The 24,135-nt window shown below is 35.0% G+C and overlaps 1 protein-coding gene across 1 annotated transcript in view; it reads left to right on the top strand.

The window, feature by feature from the left end:
- LOC145668967 (venom serine carboxypeptidase-like) overlaps window positions 1-24,135 on the top strand; it is a 187,468-nt gene that overhangs the window by 18,961 nt on the left and 144,372 nt on the right. The gene's annotated exons all lie outside the window — the stretch shown is intronic.

The raw sequence follows: 24,135 nt of genomic DNA, 5'->3' as shown, positions 1-24,135 counted from the left end.
TAATTTCTCGTGTCTGCGGAAGGATACCAACTGGAGCGAGGAAGTTCAACTGAAATGACTTTTCGGCAAGTCTTTACTTTGACTCCAACTGTGACTTTAATCGGTTCTTATAGGTTTAGTAACATTGTGGCCCTTGTACTTATAGTATAATTCTTAACATCGTATAGTAACATTGTGGCCCTTGTACTTATAGTATAATTCTTAACAGAAGTCACAGTTGGAGTCAAAGTAAAAATTTGCCGACTTTTCTTCCACTGCTTGTGCTTTATAATATTTTGCGACCTGTAAAAAAACACATTACAAGACAAGTAGTTTTGGAAGACAGGTCCTTGGTGTAAACTGTCTCGCTTATAGTCAAATTTGGAACTATATAGCTTTGATAACAAGCCTTTGGTGTAAACTGTACTCGCTTATAGTCAAATTTGGAACTATAAAAGTCGGTTAATTCACCCTAATACTTCATCTAGTTGCTTGCTATAGCATAGGTGGTTTATAATCAATAACGATATAATCAAACGGACCTATTTTACTTTACAGATTATAAATTAACAGTAAACGTTCACAATTAGAAAATATATCAATACTGCAAACCACATTATTAACAACCGTGTCTTATTTTACTTAGAATTTTTGAGTACCCGTGACAGGAAACTAACACTTCTTTCTGCGTTTGGGCCTTCTTCTGTGAAGTCCATTTTCTATTTCTATTCGCAACACTTCTTCTGGATTGAAAAGGCTCCCTAGTAGTAAAAAGAAACTGTGAAACCTCGCTTTAAAATCTGGATATAAGCGTTTCCAAAAAAATTCAACTATGTGGCTGACACAGTGTTCATACTCTGCACAGTATCTAGGTACTATGCCACGTGCTTCTCTCCAGATTGCTAGTTGTTCATGCATAGTGTCCCATAAACTAACATCTGAAAACTCATACTCATGATTTAGTTCCACAATGGCTTCTTCCTTAGTCAACCCGCTTAAATCCCAGCAATCAGTCATAATAGCCGACCCAGGAAGAATTCTTGTTTTAATTATATTCAATAGCGTGTCCCGATCCCTTTTTTCAACATCAACGAGGAAAAACTTTCCAGTTTCTGTTTCGTAAGCAGTATAAACCCACTCTCCTTGCAGCCTTCCGTCTGTGATATCCTTCTTATTTGGTTTTGCTTGGTCTATTTCGACTAATTTACCAATACCACCTAACACTGCACACTGTTCTCTCATTGCCCATGCCAAAAATACAGCGCGAACATAATCCATCCACAAGACCAATGAACGCTTTGAAATTGGACGTAGCTCCTCTTTTAAAACAGGACCTCTTTGCGGGGGCAACACTAATGAATATACACACAATTTGCAGACTGTCTCTGGGGATAACGAACAACTGTCAAACCACGTACCTTTAAAAATACTGCGAGAAACACGGCATTTAAACTTCCTTCTCTGCCTCTTGTAGATTTTCTGACATCGAAAAGCTTTCCCTTTAAGATAGAAAATGCTCAATTTTCCACAAGTACGACATCGAAACTCCTTAAGAAGTACATTATGCATCTGCAGAAATTTAATAAGACTAGCTGGGTTTTCAACTAGGGCCAACATATCAAACAAAGTGTATTTACAATCGTCACATGTACTTATATCTTCTTGAACTTGTGGTTCACTGTTTATTCCAGACAGAACTTCATTTTCACTGTCACTAAGTAGAGACTCTGTATTATTGAAAGACCATTCTAAATCACTCACTTCGATTTTCATTTGCAATGTTTCGTCTTCACTTACGTTGTGTTCAACATTCATTTTAATTCTAGATTCAAAATCCTCTGCCAGAGTGACAGTGTTTTGTCTTGTCTTATGACTATTATCAGTCAAATATGTCGTTGCACCAGCCCACTAGTCATGTGTGCTATAACTGCTAAATGGTCAAATGTATACCTCATACAGAGGATTTATGATTCAAAAGCAAAATAGAATAAATACAGGACATAATCGGGAAGAAATGACACAAGTCAGGAAAATAGTCAAAATCAGGAAGGAAGTTCAGGCAGGGAAAGAGGGCGAAAAGCCAAGATGAACAGGGCAAAAAAAGTAAGGGTAAGTGGGGAAGTATAAGATGAAAGAAAGAAAGCGTATAAAAAAGAAGGGAATGCATGTACATGTAAATGGAACAGCAAGTGTAAGGGTAGGGTAGGTGTATAGCAAGGCCCACTTAACCCTCTTTCTCACGGAGCATCGCCAGACACAAGGCACCCACTACAACAGCCACTGCCGAACTCCTGTGCCAGTGTCAGTGATTTATATATTTTTATGCAGATAAGTAGTTGCACTTATGCCCTTGTACTCCATGATATAGGGTCGTTTTGTTCCCCTTGTACTTCATGATATAAATTTTGTTACCAACTTAAAACAACTGGCTAGGATAGCGCGTAAAACTGCTGTCTAGAGTAGCGCGCGGAAAAACGTACTTCCGGGAGTATTACTCTCCCGAGCGGGTCGTGTGTCAGCTATCTTCTTTCATCCACCTCTTTTTCTTCTTCTATGATGTGAGAACCAAGCCACTATTTTGAACAAGGTTTGTCTGCAAATTACGACGGTAGCCTATGTAATTAAAAGTGTACAATATAAAAATTTGAGTAGTAAAAAGAGTTAAAAGTAATAATTATAGGAACAGTAAGAGAAAACATACAAATTAATTATTATGATAAGGTAGTTGGACGTGAAAAATAAGTATCACGATGAGGAAGTGAAAACGTCAAAATCGGGAGAAATTCAGACATGGAAGAGGACCGAAAACCCAGAAGAATAGGTTTATATAAATGAGGAAATGTATGATGAAAAAAAAGAGAGTGTGTAAAGAAAAGAAATTAATCTAAGAATGAGTAAATATACAAAGAAAATACATAGAAGAGAAGTGTATTTGTGAAGAAATTCCCACTTGACTCCCTTCTTCTTCACTACATCACCACCACGGGAATAAGATATGGACTCGAAGGCCATCACTTACGGACCTTTTTCACTCACTCCAGTTTCACTCACTCCAGGGTGTGTTTGTATGGGTGTGTGTGTGTGAGGCGAGACACAAAGTCTTGCCGAATCTTTTTTAAATTGCCCATTACTTAGGGCTTCATCTCGTAGCGGATTGCACTAATGAAACAAAAAATTCCGTTTTAGTTTGCGATAATAGACAGAAATAATAAATATTTTTTTTGCAACTTTTGCGCTGCGTTATGCTTCGCAATATTTGCGAATATATTTACAGAATGAGGCCATAACAAGTAAAGAAAGTGAACTATATGCTTCATTTCGTAAAGGCTAGTTTTAAACGGAATCATTTATCTTAGCATTTCTCGTAGCAGATATGCTGCCAAAAGTTTCATGTAATATTCTATGGCTTCAAAAGTATATGGTGCTTTTATACAGTGTGGGAATTAGATAATCTATATTGGGGGAGGGGGGAATTAGGCCAACAGGATGTAAAGTCTGAAGATGCAATAATTAAAAAAAAAAGAGACAATAATACCTACCCCCACATATAAATATGACATCTTTAATAAATAAGAGATTTATTAATTCAATAAATCTAGACAATAACTACCTGTATGTACGTATATATTGTCTGACATGCACACACCACACCTAACCTTTCTGAACGTGTTTAAATGTTGTTGACTCCTGTGCCAGTACCTCTCTAAGGTTTATTTTCTTAATAATTCGGCCCTAGCGATAGCCATAATGAGAAGCAGATGTTAATTTTTCCACTCATATTGAAAGCTTCCACTTCGCATTATTACACATAGCTTGCAAAAGAAAACCTTCTTCAGCATTATGAATACCACTAAAATTATCAGTACAGTTTAACCGGACTTTAAAAAATCTACGTATTAGCCTATTATACGAAAAATGGATTGTTGCTCGTCCCGATTTCTGGCATCAAGGTCAGAACGAAGGCCAAATATTTGAAAAAAAAATCTCGATTCAAATTTCAAGCTTGCGCTTCTGCTCCCGCTAAAGCTGCGATCTTCATGCTTTTTTTTTTGTTTTTTGTTTTCAAATATTGGTTCCGTGACGGAGCTCAGGAAGTCAACACTTACAATTACTTTACTGTTAGGTTACAGATGACTTGATTTACTATGGTGCAACGTTATTCAAATAAAGTATAAACATTGCATTGTAATTTCCAAGACAACATTATTTACGTGGACAGCAAACTGGGCAGCGAAAAGAAAGATGGAAAAATGAAAGGTTAACTTTTAAAAAGCCCGCTCCAGTTGAATTGCTTATACAGACACAGGCAGACAATGACACGGAGAGCCAGTCGTATTAGCAAATGCTGAAGCAAATATTCAATTATGTGTCTACTCACCTTCAGTAACATGTCTGCTCACAAGGGGCGCATTCCCAGCGTGTACGTTAACATATTTGCTACGAGAGAATATACGTATATCTCAGATTTCGAGTACAGTTTCAAAAGTTAATTTCCTTAAATTGTAAAAGGCAGTGACTATTATGCTAATTACCACAAATTAAACTCAACTTTTGAGTTGCATACACGCAAACTACTAGGGAATGAGGACCATGCGCTAACAAAGAATATGCTGGAAAATGAAATACGACAAAAATAAAATAGAGATGATAATCGATACCCAAATTTAGAGGATGAATATGATATGTCCGACCTTCGCCAAGTATGGTGGAAGAAGTTATTTGTTTACTTCTTCTTCGTCAATCGCTAAGAGCATTTATAAATCCATATGTGACTTTGTTATGCGCAATTAGTATAGTAGGACGTCGATAATCCGAACGTCAAAAATTCGAAAGGTCAAAAATCCGAACTCGGTCCCTAGAAGCTTTTTACATTTTCTCTTAGCGCTAACGATAAACAAACAATTGGGTTGTCCGTCGACGTTGTGTGAAGTCAGTGTTTTTACAAAAGCTCATTCATATGTCATACATATTTTTATTATGTTCCTTTAGGCTTATAAAGTTAAGTTTTAAGTGTGAGTTACAAGAACAATGTAATTTAGTGAACGAGCAGGTTCTTCAAAAACATTAACCGTGATATTTCCATAAATAGAAACATTAAATGTAAGTTGCCCTACGTATGGTATTGTAATTACTGTATGTACTGTATAACCACTGTATCGATAAAAGAGCAGACCGTGCTGTATATTTAAGCATAAATGGCATTTTATTCGTCATTTTTGAAAATCCGAACAATTTGAAAATCCTAAATACCTGTGGTCCCAATTAGTTGGGATTTTCGACTTCCTACTGTATTCAAGTTCACGAACGACGAAGAACTAAAGGGTTACATGCGTAGGATCCACACTGCGTAGCATCCACACTGCGTAGGATCCACACTGCGTAGAATCCAAACTGCGTACGATCCAAGCTGAAACCGGAGTAGGATCCAAAACAGGTAAGGTCATATGATCGAACAGTAAAAAAGAAAAAAAAATATTTTATAATCACAGAATATTAAGTAATAATATTTTTTTGAAGTTATATAGGGGAAAACCGGAGTAGGATCAAAACTGTATACGATCGAAACTGCGTAGGAACAAAACTGCGTAGGATCCAAACTGCGTACGATCCAAACTGCATAGAAACGAAACTGACAAATAAAATAGTGACAAATATAATTAAATAACCATACAGGGGTGTACCCAGGAAGTTTTTCTTGGGGGACTATGACTTATTCAGGAGGGCCGAAAGAGCTAAGTCTTGTCTCAGCAGAGAGAAAGGGGGAGAAAGGAGAAGCCTCCCCCAAAGTCCCCAACTTCTGATCAAATTGGCAAATGCCTTGTTCAGAAGATTGTCGTTACTTTCAATTGACTTAGCTTAGCATTTTCTTAGTTACATAGTTGCTGTGAATTGTCACTTCTTTTATAGACTTTGCAGGTGGTACAATTGAAGGTTCATGTAATTAGTTGAAGTTTTTGCTAGTTTGGACTTCGTCCCAAATTTACTAACTTCCAGGATTGTTTTGTTTAAAACAAAATATTTAAAACTAATGATTAAAACTTGTTTTAAACAATTGATTTTGTTTAAAACAAATTTTGTTTACGTTTTAAACATTTTGTTTTAAACACGAGTATTTTGAAGACTTGTCTTAAACATATGTCTATTTACATTTCATTTTATTTTTTATTTTTATTTTTTGTAAAAAAATCTTCCAGAGCAAGAGAACTGTCCAAAAGTGCTCCCCAATTAGAAGACTATTTTCTTTCCATGTGAATGTTTTGATTTCTCCTGGCTACAGCAGGTCAATGTGGTGATCTACAATTTATTTTGTCTCTTTTCCGCCTTATTTTTAACGTATATTGTATTATTTAAATGCTTCTCAGTTAACTTGCTATAAAGTGTCGTAGTCGAAGGTTGGACTACTTGTAGAACTGATATTAAAAAATAAATAAAATAATTATCACGGAAACAAATTTTTGTGTTGTATTCAGAAAACAAACAACAGATTATTTGCTAAGTTGAGCTTCTGAAATTAAAATATCGCAGGCATTCGTTTGTACAGTATATGTTGGTTCTCAGTCTCCGTACAACATGGAATCGTTTAACATGAGTTATACGGGAAGAAATAAAGGACATGATTTGGTCCAAATTTATTAGAGTAACTCAAACTCCATCAGATAAGTAAACGATCATACGAGCTTGTTGCAAAACGTGTAAGAAAGAATTGGATGATTTAGTTCAAAGAACGAAAATCAATATGAAAAATGCAATGCTTGGTAAAAAAAAAAAAAAAAAAAAAAAAAAAAAAAAAAAAGGAAACCCAAACAAATGGTAAAAATATTGATCCGAAAATTGCTTCTGATAAATCTAACGTCAGTGGTGTGGCTGAAATGCAACTGAAAACTTCCGGTAACAATTAATTTTGTATCAACAATATCTTTTTCCTTATATTATGAAAATTTTATTTCGTACCTCTTCTCCACCACAGTTCTAAATTTTCTTTGAGACTTTACAACTTGGCATAGCTTGCATGAAGAGGCCAGGCGAGAAACGCAAGGTATGGCAGTCGCTCGTGTAACTAACCATTAAAGTGTGATACTTATAACGTTAGTGCTGAACGCCAAGGTCTGGGACAATTTGATCTCAATTTGTTCGTCTGTATGTACGTATGTACCACGCTACAGGGTGCAATATTCAGTCTTTTAAGATTAAATTTTGAGGATAGAGACACGAGACGTCGGAATTTGCTGTATAGATTTTGACTGCGATCCCATCAGTAAAATTTCAAAATTAGTGTTTCGGATCCCACTTTAAATAAAATGCCCTGTCTCATATAGCCTTGCTACTGATGCAAGATGTAATCAATCAAACTAAACAAACTAATTTTATGTGTTTCGAACAAACTTGGGTTGCAGGATAAATTTGGCTCCAACTCAACATTTAGAGCACAAGGGATCCAAGTCCATTTTCAGAAAGGTTCACTTTTGCTCAGTAAACGTAATATCTTCGTAGCATAGGGTATGAAATAAATGAAACAAAAACCACGTGAAAGCGTGTGGACTAGAGTTTCATAGGACAACCGCTAGACAAAGGCGTTGACGGAATGGGGAGGAGGGCTATTTTCCCTCCTCCTTGCTCATAAATTTAAGATATTAACATTATACTTGTATTGTGTATTCTGCAGCGTGGGAATGATTAACAAGTCAAGCTCCGAATGTCATAGTCAATGATGCATAATTACGTTAAATAATAGCAGAATGTGTCCAAAAGAATACACCGATGTAAAATATCATATTTTCACAACCACGAATCCGAGATGAAAGGAAGAAAAACTACATAAAAAAAAGGAATCTAGAATTTTGTATGATTGCCGCTAGACAGGGGCGTTCGTTTAGAAGTCATCCGTCTTCTTTCCTGAATTTGAGATTTTTGGGGCAGTAATGCAGATTTAGAAACATTTTGCTTAGCGAAGTCCAACATTTAAAAATTGAGTCCTTACACTAGATAAATACGGATTTTGATCAGTTATAATCCATTTCCATTGGTCGTAAGGAGCTATAGGCCTATATTGCTCTCTTGTATATATATATATATATATATATTTTACCCAAGGATTTCAAAGGTGGCTCTACTTTCGAGTTTCGGGCCTGCTTAAAATTCAGGAAATTGGACCTAAGCAACTTCCCAGTTTTAATCATCTGTATGTTCTTCGTATTTATTCGGTGTAAGGACCTCAAGCTTATTCTGTTGGACTTTGCTTATCAAAAGATTTCTAAAACTGTCTTACTGTCTGTCCCCAAAATCTGAAATGCAGCGTGCGGATGGGGGCGGTTGCCCTCCTGTTCCACTGACGCCCCTATTAGCGGCTATCATATGAAACTATCCCATACGCCTTTTCGCATAGTTTTAGTTACATTTGTTTTGGATTCTTGACTGCGAAGTATTATGTTTTGAAATATAATTCATTTACTGAGGAAAACTGAATTTATTGAAAATGTATTTGGATCTATTGTGCTCTGAACGCCCCAAATATTACCTTTCGTCAATAAATTCTTGACTCAAAAAACAACCAATTACATAGACTTGCAGAAAATATAAAGTTAACACAACACGAAGTGTGCTTCAAACATTACTTTTCGAAAACGTAGCTCTATTATTATAAAATAATTTTATTAGCATCAGTGTTATGAAATAGTAATCAAATTTTGCAACAAAAATCTCACCCGCCTCCACGAAATGTTAGCTTAGCCCCTAAAGGCATAACTACAAAACTTTCAGAAGCGGTAACTCGAAATGATTTTCTTTAGGGTTAAAATAGAGATGCAAAAAAAGCCGGCTTTTTTGAATCGATGGTTTTTTGCACATAAAAAGCCGGCTTTTTTTTTAAAAAAAACCGGGAATTTTGGATTTTTTTTTATTTTCATGATTTTTCTGTTTAAATAGGTTTCTTATAGTATACTCTAAAGTTAAATAAGATTCCATGACCTAAATGCCATATTTCGCTCTGGAATTCACCATCATGATGGATGGAGCACATTGTTTATGAATTAAAGTAAACATAAAGTACGTAGTATTTGAGGGCAATTTTAGAAGCTATTTAACTTTAACTTCTGAATTATCGACATTTTTTTCTTCTCTAGATCATTTCTTTTTAGTCATCCGTGTTTCACTTCTTAGAGCTTAGTACTCTTGCTTCTAGCACATAATTAAACTTATGTTTTTCAATATATTCATCAGAGCGTACGTTTTTCAGTATAACTGTCAGAGCGTACTTCCACATTTCCGTTACTGTAACAGTGCAATGATTTAACAATAATCTTCCGGACACAACCGGAATACCATTTGATAGAAATAATCAATATCGGATTTAGGAAAATGTTTGGGAGGATTTTTTCTGAATAATGTTTGATTTTTCTAAAAATTCCTAACTTTTATTTAAGAAGAGCTTAAGTTTATGAGTACAGGCATAACAAATATTTCGTTTCGTTTGTATATTCAGCTATAATCTTTCAGATACAACATTGAAGACCATTTTATACTGATAATCAGTGGCGGATTTAGAAAAGTATTTTGGGAGGGGCTTTTCTTATTAATGCTTATTTTTTCTAAAAATTCCTATTTTTTTTATTTGAGGACAGCTTGAAGTTTATGAGTAAAGGCAAAACTAATATTTAGTTTGTTTTAGAAATTCCGTAATTTCGGGGTAGAGGCTTCAATCCGAAAGACATCCCCACCCTAACCCCCTTCGCAAATCCATCACTGCTGGTAATTAGAAATTACAAAGGTTTAAAAACGATTAGAAAGGAAGTCGGCCAAGACTCACAGTATAGGCACTATCTCTACATTCACAGATGGAATTAAGAAAAACTTTTGTCAAAATGGTCGAATGCGGGGTTAAATCCCGGACTTCACGATAGAAGCCCGAAAGCTAACCACTCACTCATGTTTGTTGTGCAGTAGTGCTTAACTCTCTCTTTCTCTATGGCCACAAAAGCTCTCTACTGACTTCTGTCCTTACCCAATTCAATCCAGTTTCTAATCTGTATCCCTATTTCTGCTAGATTCATCTTAATATTGTCCTCCCATCTCGGCCTAGGTTTTCCTAATTGACGTTTCCCGATTTAATTTCGAGTTAAAGCTTTGAAAGCGTTCCTACTTTCTTCCATTCTGGCTACATGACCTGCCCACCTGAGCCTCCTAAACTTGATGACTCTAACGATGTTTGGTAAACCGTATAAATTATGTAGTTCCTCCTTATGAAATTTCCGCCATTCCCGTTCCTCTTGGGTCCAAATATTTGTCTCAGAATTTTATTCTCAAATAATTTCAGTCTGCGTTCTTCCCTCAGCGTAAGCGACAATGTTTCACAACCATAAAGCATAACATGCATGATTATCATTTTATATATTTTAAGCTTTAAATTCCTCGACAGAATTCGCGACGACAAAATAATTTAAACTGAATAATAACAAGAATTTCCTGATTTAAGTCAACATTTAATTTCTTTGTGGGTATGATTTTGGTCTGGTAATACTGATCCAAGATATTTGAAAGTATCCACTTTGTCGAAAGTATTAATTGATACTTTAACGCATTCATAATTTGCCGTATTACGATCCTTGTGAACTTCCTTGTATTTAGATTTCACTGCATTTACTCATGTCCCTGTAAGCATTTAATAAGGCCTCTGCATTTCTTTTGATTGTTCTTCTATCAGATTTACATCATCAGCATACACCATAACCTGGTGAATACCATTCAACTCTAGGCCCTGGTTCCTATCTTTAATTTTTCTTATAGCGTACTCCGGAACAAAGCTGGATAATAACGGCGATAACGCATATCCTTGTTTCAGGCCAATCTCGACGTGAAAGCTCGCATTTTTCTACTCGGACTTTACTCTGGGATTCATTTAAACACTTAATAAATCTAGCTTTTTCGGCATTCCAGATTCTGTAAGAATGTTGTACAATGTTTCCCTCCTAACCGAGTTGTAAGCCTTTCTAAAATCAATAAACAGTTGATGTACTGGGTAATATATTCCCATTTCTTTTCGAGTATTTGTCGAATGATAAATATATGGTCGATTTCGACTAAATCCACACTGATAATCTGCAATAATTTCATCTACGTATGGGGTCAATCATTAATAGGATGTTAAGAGAAATGCCTCGGTAATTATTACAACCAATTTTGTCATCTTTGTTGTGAATTGGATTGGAACAGTGATTGATTCTTCCACCCTTTTTAAATGTATTCCATAGTTTTTCTTTTTTGTAAAAAAAAAAAAGTTTCGTGACGATATGTCGAATTTTCTTATTAAATTCAAAAACCTTCAGGACTGGGTAAACCGTGATGGTGGTTATATATTCTACAGCCTAGGAAACCATACGCTCAGATGAACCGTCTATTACTTATATCATCCATATACAAAAAATTCGATACTTTCCCGATTCTGAACAAGCTTAAGGAATAGTCAGTGCATTACAGAATTTGGAGCTTTACCGATTTTACAGATTCGAAACACCTGATAGGTGGTAACAGATTATTACGTATGTGATCAATCAGTGAAAAATTTGTTCGAAATATTCATACAATGTATATGAAAGTTAAAACTTAACTGAGAAATTTCAAAAATGTACAGAACCACCCGAAACGAAGCTCTTGATGTATAGATTTCTCTAATGTTTTTCTTTATTTTGCTTCAAAGCGAGGGTGTGTGATATTTTGAAGTAAAAATACCACATACAATTTTTCTAGTTATTTGTGTATAATTTTTTTAAAGTACTTATTGTATATAAGAGGTTAAAATATTCTTACATATGTTGGTTAATCCTTTGGAATTTATAATTTAAATATGTTAAGAATTTTAAAAAATCTTTTTTGAAATTCATAGTTTATTTTCGAGGTTTCATATTATTATCTGCATCAACCACTAATTAAATGAGTTTTTTTGTTGTAGAGAAGCGAAATAAAATATGCTTTATCAGTTTAAAGCAAAATTTTCAAAAAAAAGCCCAAAATTTCCCAAGCAAAAAAGCGAAGCAGAAAAAACCGAGTTTTCTTCAAAAAAGCCGTTTTTTTCCGAGCCCTTGCATCTCTTGGTTAAAATAACCGCACAACAGCATTTCTGGTAAAATTCTAGCCTTCATGTAACATGGCACCATTTGTATTTGAAATTTCGAATACCAAGCAAAAATGTTCGCCATGATGCTTGATAGCACCATCTGATGTGTCAGACCACTTCCAAGTTTTATCATTCTCTCTCAACCCGTTCTCAACGCACAAGAATGGTGAGGACTTTTGTTTTGCCATGTATCCTGATAGATTGTGTGAAACCTTTATAATAGGTAAATTTTAAAATCTACCTTAAAAGCTTACTGTATCCAAGAAAATACTTATGAGAGTCACTGGCAAGAGTGTGTAATAAAAGGGGTCGTTATATGAAATAAGTTGAGAATTACTAATCTATACTGAAATATTCTGTACCCAACACAGTGTAGTCTTAAAGAGAATAAAATAAATGAAAAGATCGGTTGCAAGAGCAAAAAAGTTTTAATAAATACGTAATTACACGATTTTGAAATAGGTTTAAAATCATGTTTTAAACTGTTCAAAATGTTTAAAACATGTATTTTTTCGTGTGTGTTTAAAACATCTTTAAAACATTTTAAACGCCTTTTTCATGTTTTAAACACGTGTTTTGTTCTTTCTTTTCTTTCTTTTTCTTTTTTTTTAAAGCTGTATTTTTCCAACCCTGCTAACTTCTGACCAAGTTGGAAAATTAAAATGCGTTGTTGCCAATATTTACTTAAAAGACTGCCGTTACTTTCAATTGGCATTTGGATTAGCATTTTCTTACTTACCCAGTTGCTGTGATTTTCAATTTCTTTATGAACTTGGCAATTGGCACAGTTGAATGTTTATATAATTAATCTAGTTTTAAGTAGGTGGGAATTCGTCGCCAGATACAAAGTTTCCTCATCCTACGGTCTCGCGCCTCATAAACCTACTAAGATACCAAACTTCCTAGTTTTTATTCCGATTTCAATTACGGTACCTAAAATATGAGATTTTATACATCCAAAAAGTCTATTTAAATTACAGTTTATTTTGTCTCTTTAAAGCTGCTAAAAATTGAAAATATTCACTTTTGGAAATTTTCTATATAGTACCAGGAGGCTACAAACTTTGCCAAATTTAATCGTTGTAGTTCTACTGGAAGCGCCTAATCATTTTTGGGTGTAGAAAATGTTCCATAAATACCTTGGGGTACTTTAAATTGAAATATCATGGAATGATTTTCAGTTCCCCATAAAACACAACTAAAGTTTTAAACTGTTATTTTATTTATTTATTGTAATTTTCATAGACAACCCTATCCAGACCCTACAATACCAAATTTTAATTACGTATTTTTTAAATTCCAATTTGTGGCCCCTGTGGCTTAGTCGCTAACGCTCGCGCCGAAGGCAAGAGCGGTGTCGGGTTCATTCCCAGTAGAACCATTAGGTCGAAAAGGTGTACAGATTTTTTCAAGCCAGCCATCCCGAGGGAGGTTTTTCCTCATTCACACCAGACAAATGCCGGGATGGTACCTCACATATAGGCTCCACGCCGCTTCCTTCCCCTCCTCATTCCTTTCTTCCCTTTCTTTTCCCGGATCTATGCTCGCCGAGAGACGTCATTTCTCAAACGTGACGGCTTTAAGGCTGTTGATGGCGCTAACGCCATAAAATTGTATAAATATCTTAACTATATATAAAACTACATGAGCTGATATAAATTATTGAGCACTTCCTGTAGAGGTAAAATGATTAAATTTGGCACGATTGTAGCTTTTCGGGACAAACCCACAGGAAAATTGCCAAAAGTGAATATTCTTAATTTTTAGGGGGTCTAAAGAGGGGATGAAGAATTTTCCTATGCTATTTAAATGGACTTTTTTTTTATTTATAAACTCATGTTCTAGTTACTTAGAATTGGAATAAAAACTTGAAATTCGGCATGCTTGTACGTTTTCGTTAGCGTTACCTAAGTGAATCATCAAAAATAAATATTTCCAATCATAGAGTGGTTTTATGGGGAACTGAATACTCTTTCTCGTGTTATGTATATGGGACGTCTTCTACACCCAAAATGTTTAGGTACTTCCGGCAGGATTAGAATGATGAAATTTGTCACGATTGTAGCCTTCCAGGACTAACCGACGGGAAAATTACCAAAAGTGAATATTAAAAAAAAAAAAAAAAAAAAAAAATAGGGGTCTAAAGGGGGATGAAGAAATTCCCATGCTATTTAAATGGGTGTTTTCTTACGATACAAAATCTTATCTTTTACGTAGTTGAAATAGGAAAAGAAACAAGAGTATTGTGGGTTCAAGAGGTGCGAGGCCGTAGGCCGAGCAAAGACAGTGTTTGGGGGCGAAGCACCCGAATGAGCATATTCAGGAAATATGAAGAGCAAGTGCACGAAATTCACTGTTGATGCAAAGGCTGATAGATAAGAAATACGAGGCCATAGGCCGAGCAGACTCCGGGATCTGGGGGTGGAGCCCCCAAGTAGCCAAAGGGTAGTATAATATATAAAATTTATGAACTGACAGAAAATAACACATACTTCTGGTTAACATGGAAACTTCAAATTTGGCATGTTTGTTCATTTTCGGAAATGACCGAGCGAAAAAAGTACCAAAAGTGAACATTTTTATTTTTTAGGAGGTCTAATGGGAAGGAGAAATGTGAAATCGCCTATACGCACGATTTGTTTACACTAAAGTGAGTTTTAAAAACACTAAAATAATACCCCTGGGGCGGGTGCGAACCACCAACCTTACAATCCGTAGGCGCGTGTTCTTACGACGTCGCCACGGAGGTAACATATAACAATAACCGCATGCACATGACTGGCGATAGTTCGGGTTGGTCCCTCTGGGATTCTTCTCGACAAATCGGAGTTCGGCCAAAATGAAGTGCTCGCTGCCAGGGGCGGACTGACCCGGGCGGGAAGGCGGGGATTCCTGCCTAGGCCCTTTGAGTCAATAATAATAATTTTTACATACTACCACTGAAGTAGAACTAATTTCATGCGAACAGATATATATGATAGGGCCCCCTTGCGTACAGTCACGGCCACATTGATCCTTGTAATTTATTTTACCGAGTTCCTGGCTACGTTCTTCTAAAAAGATGTGCACCAATAACAACAGGACTTCATTTTGATAGACGAAGTTTAATGGCCTATTTTTAAAAGAGTGAATCCCAAAGGGCAGAACTGCCGTAACGTCATATTTATTAGGTATAGTGAATACAGCTGTATGAAGTAAATCAACACCTGATTGCGAGGCCCTGAAGAGTAGCCGGGGCTTTTCCCAAATTTCCGGGGCTCTACTTTAGAATTCTGTGTCATGAGTCCCTAGTATGCAGAATGAGGTTTAAAGCACCTTCTTGTCAAATGTGTGATACTCTAGTAAATCTACAGTTTTTGGGGGATTAGACCCCCAACCGCAATCTCTGTTCCTTGGAACCCCGTGGATGTGTGGGACCTCTAGACCTCCTTTCATTGCTTCCCCTTCAATTTCCTGAAATTACTTTCCTGGCAAGACTGCACAAAATCTTTTGCTGGAGTCCCAAAATCTGAACAGCTGCCAATGATCAAAACAGGCAAATAATACCATTAATCGATTATCATCATTATCATCAAATGTCCTAAGATAGAAGTCCCTTGAGATCGCACAACAATTATTAGCTACTGCTTCTACAAAATCTACTACAATTTTTATATTAGTTCTTTCCTTTTTAGATACATTCTTCCTCTTACTACAGTTAATTACATCAGTCTATTGTTAATGAACTCATCTGGATCAAAGAACATTTCTGTATTTCCACATGTTATTCTCTTAAACGCAGTGTAATCTTCACACATCTTAAAATAATCTTTTCCTGCAATATCTAAATTTCTATTTTCTTTCGGAAACAATTCATTTCTAACATTCTTAAGATATATTTTTAAACTTTGCAACTATCAAATTTACTAGAATCTGCAGTCTGCTTACTACTTCTATCAGTTTGAAAAGTTACAACTACAAAATCAGGCATATTAAATTGTCTGGAATTAAATTGTTACATCAAATTCAAAGAAAGAACCTTCTACATTCTTTTGTGCACATTGGTAAATGTGAAATGAAAACATGATTTTAGGTTCTTTATAAATATTTAGATTTAACTTATTTTCGTAATTTGATTCACATACAACAATTGGGATTCATATCTCCATACTTTTTATTGTTATTTTGTCATTATGGGGCGGTGTTGCACCTGCTCCGTTTCCTGTAAAGACCAAAGTTTCATCTCACAAATGTCAGATATTCTATTTTGGCATAAGTTTTTAACCCCTTCACCTCTGTTAGGATAGGCATTTTAATAAAAATGGCGTGAAAACTACCCAGTTCGAGGCAGCTGTTAATGAAATTCGTTTCAAATAGTTCAGCCATTTTTCGTTATGATAGACAACGTCTTTCTAATTTATATACTATGTAGATACAGATTAATAATATTGCTACTATCTTGTTATTTCCTTATTTAAGTTATTTGTTGGTGCGTAAGTTATTCATTGATGCAAAAAATGAAATGTTATGTTTAATGTGTGGCAATATCTAGCATTTTCATGTTATCAACTGTCAACTAGCGAATTTTGTGTGTAATATTTATATTACATTGAATTTAATGTGTCACGCTAGTATCAAATTAAGCATGAATACTAAAACATTCTTCAGTTTCAGTTCTCAAGAGATTTCCTTTCCTGTTTTTCCATTATTTTTTCAATAGCTTACAAAACACTGGCACCAGACTTTTGTATGTATAGTCTTTAACATTTTTTCCCATATACTTGTGTCAACATTTACGTTCTTTAGAATAAAGAAGACAGGTGATTAATGAAAATAAATTCTAGTTAAAGTTTTAATGGACCCTTAACGGAAATCGAACTCGAGACTACAAGAACCAAAAACGCACGCGCTAGCCACTAGACTAGCAAGAATGATACGAGTTATACTAATAGTCTCATAGTTCTTCATCCGTTTTGCTGTGATGACAAAAGACAATCTCGATGCCAACATTCTTAAATATTGAGCAAAAATTATTTAAAAAATGACCCTCCTCCACTTAATACCAAAATTTCTAAGCACAATCGGACACGTGCCCATATGTTTTAAATACGAATTTTATATATAAATAACGATTTTGTTACATTTATATTACACTGAATATAATGTGTCACGCTAGTATCAAATTAAGCATGAATGCTAAAACATTCTTCAGTTTCAGTTCTCAAGAGATTTCCTTTCCTGTTTTTCCATTATTTTTTCAATAGCTTACAAAACACTGGCACCACACTATTGTATGTATAGTATTTAACATTTTTTCGCATATAGTTTTCTCAACATTTAAGTTCTTTAGGGAAAGAAGACGAGTGATTAATGAAAATAAATTCTAGTTAAAGTTTTAATAGGCCCTTAACGGAAATCAAACCCGAGACTACAAGAACCAAAAACGCACACGCTACCCACTAGTCCAGCAAGAATGAAACGAAACGAAATGAAATGAAATCTTTAAGTTTTACGTCCCACGATTATGCCGGTTAAGCTAAAGGAGACGGTGATGATGAGAAATGAATGAAATAGTAGAGTGAAGAAAGTGGGAGAAAACGGGAGAACCTCGAGAAAATCCACGAGCAGGGTTTTTGTCCACCACGAAGTCCACACGGCGCGAGATGGGATCGAATCAACGATTCCAAGCACCGGAGGTGAACGCTCTTTCACTGAGCTACCACGCCCCGAAGAATGAAACGAGTCATACTAACAGTCTCATAATTCTTCATCCGTTTTGCTGTGCTGAGAAAAAGAACATAACAGTATCATACAAATTCTCCGTGTGCATGACGACGTTTCGTTGTCTTCAGGCCTGTTCCGGTCACTCCAGGACACGAGTCTGACTGCTTCCAGGTCACGAAATTCTTAATCAGTTTCACCACTGCTTCCCAATACCAAGTATAATAATAGGGTTTGTTCCAACTCCAACGGGAAAGAACTGACTGTGGTCAGATACTTTTTTCTCCAAAACGGATTTCGATTCTCGGCGGGAACTCATGTGGTTGGAATCCCACGTTAAGCCGTAAGTACATGTCTCATATGGCCACGCTGCTGAACGCGACATTAAATCAAATCAACTACTACAACTAACTCTCTAGAAAGAGCTCTGCAGACCATTTTCTTTTTAGTAAACATTTTTTTCGTATCAAATAGGACAAGCATATATTTATAATAAACATTCTGTAAAACCTTTCGAAATATTGAAACATCTAAAAATAAATAAATAAATAAAGATTTGATGTAGGAATTTCCACCAAAAATAGGTTCTATTAAGCGAAGTAGGCTATTTTTTGCATTATTTAATTTGATAAGTTGCTACATTTGTTAATGAAATGTTGACCGTTACTTGTTTTCCGGTATCAAAGGAAATATATTCATAAGAAAAGTATCTATTGGCCAAAAATCCGTGGTTAGATACGTTGATTTACATAAAAAGTCGGGAAACAGGAGCAGGTTCGATGAGCCATTGTTTGGATTTATTGCTAGTTTAGTCAGTTTGTGGCGACAATATTATAACCATGGGACGTTTAACTTGTGTTACGTTTTTCAAGGTTTAAAGTTCTTCATATTTCAAATTCGATGGATAATCAAATTCAAGGTGTATACTTCAAGGTGAAGTGTGCCTATCTATCCAAGAAACTTGTGTTTCAGCATATAAGGACTAATATTTTTGCTAACTTCAAATAGCCTGCATTTCATTGCAGTTTATTTTTTATTATAAACCACTGCTTAATTTTATTATAGAATGATTCATAATGCTTATCATGTTATCTTCGAAATTTTCAAGTATAAATGTATTAATTTTTTTCACTTCTTTATATAACCGAATCTAATCCCATAGTAACATTTTGCGCTATGCTCTCTGTTTCGTTAAGAACTAAAGGTGAGTATTTTATATGTAAACGAAAAATAAAATTAGTTATATTTAGTTCCAGAAATAAAGATGATGGAAGGCAATCTGCTGACCACATACAAAGCAACTGATATTCATCTTGATCATATCTAATTATGGACTACAATTGATGAGAATTCAATTTATTTTTCAGCTGTAAACTTATTCATAATTTTTATTAATAATAACATCTAGAACATTTTTACGCTATAAGATCCTACATCATCTTGTTCGCTTGACAATAAATATATAAATGAATACTTGCAGAATATCGAATCACATCTTTAACGGTAACCATATGTTTCTTTTTACTGGAGTCCTACCTGATCAATGAAAAAAAAAAAAAGAAATAAAAACGAAGGAGGGCGAGGATTCGAACGCTGGAATAGGAATTTTGCACGGATCCAATAATCTATGGAATAATCCTAATCCCTAAAGCTCATTGATTGGATTAATAATCCTAATCCCTAAAACTCATTTCGGCCCTTTTTACAATTATTTTATATGTCACTCTATTCCACCTGATCCTGACGCGAATGAAGGATGGATTTGGACATAATTTGCATCGAGAAGGTTAATATTCATAGCGGTAAACCCAAAATTATGGATTAAATACTAATATCCGTCATTTCCGATTATTTTTGTGTTTCACCATCTTCCACGTAGCTCTTTAACTTTTCTCACCCCCCCCCCCCCAAGTTAAAGCTTAAGTTAGACCATGACAAAAAATAATCAAATTCAGTATATATGCCTAGGAGAAGTTGGCCGCCAAGTATCAATACATTCATTATTATTTATATACATGGTGTCTCAAAAGTTCTCTCACATAGGGTAACTCTGTTATTATCAGAGTTACAACAAAATGTAAGAGGGGAAACCGTCTCCAAATATAATGTTTGCTATCTAAAGTGAAAGAATTTTTAAAATCGGATGAGCGGTTTGGGTTGTACACTATTTATGAGCCCAATGTTAAATGAAAATGCAAAGTTGCCACTTACCTGGATCCATAATATAAGTGAATGAATTTACTGTCTTTTACGGTAACGTGTATATGGCAACCCCCATTTCAAACAGTACTTTCATTCAATTATGATGCGGATTCAGATAAATGGCAACTTTGCATTTTCGTTTAACATTGGACGCATAAAGAGTGTACAGCCCAAACGGCTCATCCGATTAAAAAAATATTTCACTTTAAATTCAAAACATCATATTTATTTAGACAGTTTCCCCTCTCACATTTTGTTGTAACTCTGATAATAACAGAGTTACCCTATGTGAGGGGATTTTTGAGATACTCTGTATATAATGCCCGCTGCTGTGTTCCTTTATTTCTAGTAAGGAAGTTTTTATTCACTAAGTTTTATCTTCCTAACCTGAATCGCTCGTTAAAAACTGCATTACTGGCAAAAAGTTTTGAACTCGTATTCCACCTTAGGATAAGCCTTTTTCTTATATATATATATATATATATATATATATATATATATATATATATAAACTAATGTAATAAAAAAAACTAAGTTGAGCCAGAGTTCACTCATGTACCAAAAATCATGAAAATCGTTCCAACAGTGTAGGGAGAGCTAGCCGTCAAACATTATACGTTTCTATGTTTGCGGATGATTCCGTTTCTATGTTTACAAAATTCTTTCGACAATGACGTCATGGAAATCACAAGCTCTAGAAACGTGCTGTTTCCGCTGGTCGATTTCAAATTTTGTGTAGATTTGACAGTTCTCAGCCAAATTTTCGAAAAAAAAAAAGTCCATGCTTTTATATCCAAATTTATGAATCGTTTTGAACCCATAAAATTAACATTGTGCTTTCTTCCAGGTGACGACATAATGCCTTGAGGTTATACAATTCCGCACGACCACTATGATGTGCGGGTTGCTGACGTGTTAGGCATTTGGAAACTGCTCACAACGAGATTTATCGTAATACCTCCTATCCTGGCGTACCAAATGCAAGCTTATTGTTACACTCCAGGTGTATGTGTGAATGTGTATGTCTGTATGTGTGTATGTATGTAGCACTTCATTTATCGGTAGCTGCTAGCCGGAATTGAAGAACGTTGATGGAAAACTACACTGTCAAAGAAAACTCCTAAAAATTTAAAAACAAAGATATTTAGTTCTTTCCACAAAATTTTCCATTCCTTACCTAGCCTTGAAGAAAAAAACGATGATAAAACTTCCTTTTTTTTAAAAAAAAAGATCTAGTTTTTCGACCCTTTACAACACTAAGTAGGCCATATCAATTAATTATTACTTCATTAAACGGTGAGTGGTTTAGTGCTGATTTTAGAACTTTATGACATATTTAACGTGAAAGTTATAAACCATTGTTTATCACTAGTGTTCTTTTAGACTAGAAAAATAAATAACCGTAAGAAATCGTTTAGAAACAATGATTGTAACTAACTAACTAACTCTATGGCCTATGGAAAACGGAGGTTCAATGCCGCCTTCACAAAAGCTCTCCACTGACTTCTATCTTTAGCTAACTGCATCCAATTTCTACTTTGTATTCCTATCTCTGCGATATCCATCTTAATATTGTCCTCCCATCTGCGCCTAGGTATTCGTAATAGTCGTTTTCCGATTGGTCTTCCAGTCAAGACTCTGAAAGCGTTTCTACTTTCTTCCATTCTAGCTACATGACCCGCCCACCTAAGCCTCCTACACTTGACGACCCTAACAATGTTGGGTAAACCATATAACTTATGTAGTTCCTCGTTATGAAGTTTCCGCCATTCCTCATTCTTGTTCCCCTTGGTTCCGAATATTCGTCTCAGAATATTGTTCTCAAATACTTTCAGTCTATGTTCTTCCCTCAGAGTAAGCGATCATGTTTCGCAACCATACAGAACAACAGGCATGATTATCGTTTTGTATATTTTAAGCTTCAAATTTCTCGAAAGAATTCGCGACGACAAAAGATTTTGAACAATATAATAACAACGATTCTATAAAATGCAATAATAAAAACAGATTTTTTGTTCGGATAAAATTTAGAAATAATATTAGCACTAAAAGCATTGAGCACGATTTAATGTTTATATGGCATTTCTGTTATCGACCTTCATCCCTAATATGAACATAAATTTTAGCCCTCAATCTTGCAACCCTCCATTGTAGGAAGAGCCTCCATTGCTTTTTGTCTTACTCTATTCTCTTCAGTTTAGACCAGAAAGAAAATTCCCATTACATTGCATTTTTTTAAATATAAAAGCGTTGATCTTTAAGGTTATTGTTTGTCATTATTTACCAGTGGTCAAACTGGCAAATGAGAAGTGCCATATTTTTTTGTATTTCAATATTCAACTATACCGTCCATTAAAATATTGAAGTTTAGTATTAAAAAAGACAAGCCATTGTTTTCGCTCGTATAATAATAATTATATGTAATAGAGCGTTGGTTTTGTCATTCGAGAAGTCTTGCAATCGAATCTGAGGCTAGTCATCTCGACTGGGGTTTTTCATGATTTATCCTCACCCAAATGATGTAAGTACGGAGATGGTACCTTGATCATAAGTCCTGGCCAACTACTTTCTCAAATCACCTCTAATACCCTACTCCAATGAATGTTTAAAGAATTAATTTTACAAGAATATTAAGTACATCATTTTCTGATGCAAGTCCAAGTTATTATTCCAACATTTTTTTTTAAAGAAAAGGTTTCACTTTCTTTGAACAAGTCAATCTTAATTAGCTCCAGCACAGTGCTTCCAGACAACTTCTAATGCAGGCGAATTAATTTTTGTTTTATTATCAGAGAGTCGAGATCGACTCGCTGTAGCATCGATTAAGTCTATTTTTAATTTATATTTGAATCGCTGATTTAAGAAACGTTATAAGTCAATAATATGAATAATGTCGTAAAGGAAGAATTTGTGATGTTTCTCAACTCAGGGACACTAGTTGCAGCTCGATATTATACGAATTATTAGCGTGACTTGTGACATATCACAACCCAACGGTGTAGCTATCCTCCAAGAATTAAAGCCGCATATGAACTCCTTTTCGGCATATGGCTCACATGACGTTTCTCAAATCAGCGATTCATTTGAGAATTAAGTCAATTAAATTACATTTCATTTTTCAATTGTCTGCACATGAATGATTGGACTGCAAAACTTTTAATAATCAAACCACTGAAAGGCTGTAAGTCTAGAAGCTGTTAAATCGAAGAATGGTCGGTTGAGCTTCCCTAATGTATACACAGTTCTGAAAATGCAACATGTCTAATCATAATACTTGTTTCCCTACATTGAAGTTGATTTTTGCAGTTCATCATCGCTTCCAGTTTACGTATCTTCACGTACAGTTGATGAGTTATACTACTTCTGTGATCGTAAATTGTTTCCTATAGACTTGTGTCATTTGTCATCACTGTCAGCCAAACAAGATATGTTAAACTGTGTCCATTGTTCAGACCTTGAAATTTATGTACACTTGAAGACTCGACATTCTTACAAACGGAACACTCTAATATTTTATTAAGAATAACTAAACCATTCATTTTCCTTTAATTTCTTCAACTATTGTCTTCTAGTTGGGAAACTTTCTTCTGTATCACTATCACCTGTATTCGAACTACTGATGTTAGTTTCGCTTGAAATATCACTTTGTCTTTTGCAACAGAATCAGACGAATCAGTGAATTTGATGGTCGTAATTCATTAACATTATGATAAAATTTACAATTACCATTAAAAAGAATGTCTAACGTATTCATTTGCGATCTAATAGAACAGAATCAGTGAAGGTGGCATGGCTTATAAGGTAAAAAACTTTGAAATCGGTGAGATATAACTCTATCATTCCTCTGTAAAAGAAGCACAGGAGGAGGATTTGCTTCTGATGGTCCTGTGAAGCCTAAAAAGTATGTTGTTATCGAGATTTTGCTAATAATTAGAATATCTTTGCAATGGTGCGTCCTAAAACAATACCAATGTTATGAAAACATTTGTTTAAACCATTGAATCTGGTGCAAATTTCAATGACGCACAATAATATAAGATATCTAATGCGGAATGAAACTTTGCTAGCTTCTAGCAAGTTTTTAAATATATATTTATGCAAATACAGCATCTGACAGTGTAATTCTATTGGTAATTCCATACATTTAT

This window comes from Thermobia domestica, chromosome 13, assembly GCF_964235325.1.
Source record: "Thermobia domestica chromosome 13, izTheDome1.hap1.1, whole genome shotgun sequence".
Classification (NCBI taxonomy): domain Eukaryota; kingdom Metazoa; phylum Arthropoda; class Insecta; order Zygentoma; family Lepismatidae; genus Thermobia; species Thermobia domestica.
Note: the sequence above shows the minus strand (reverse complement) of the source record. Positions and strands in the feature narration are given on the sequence as shown.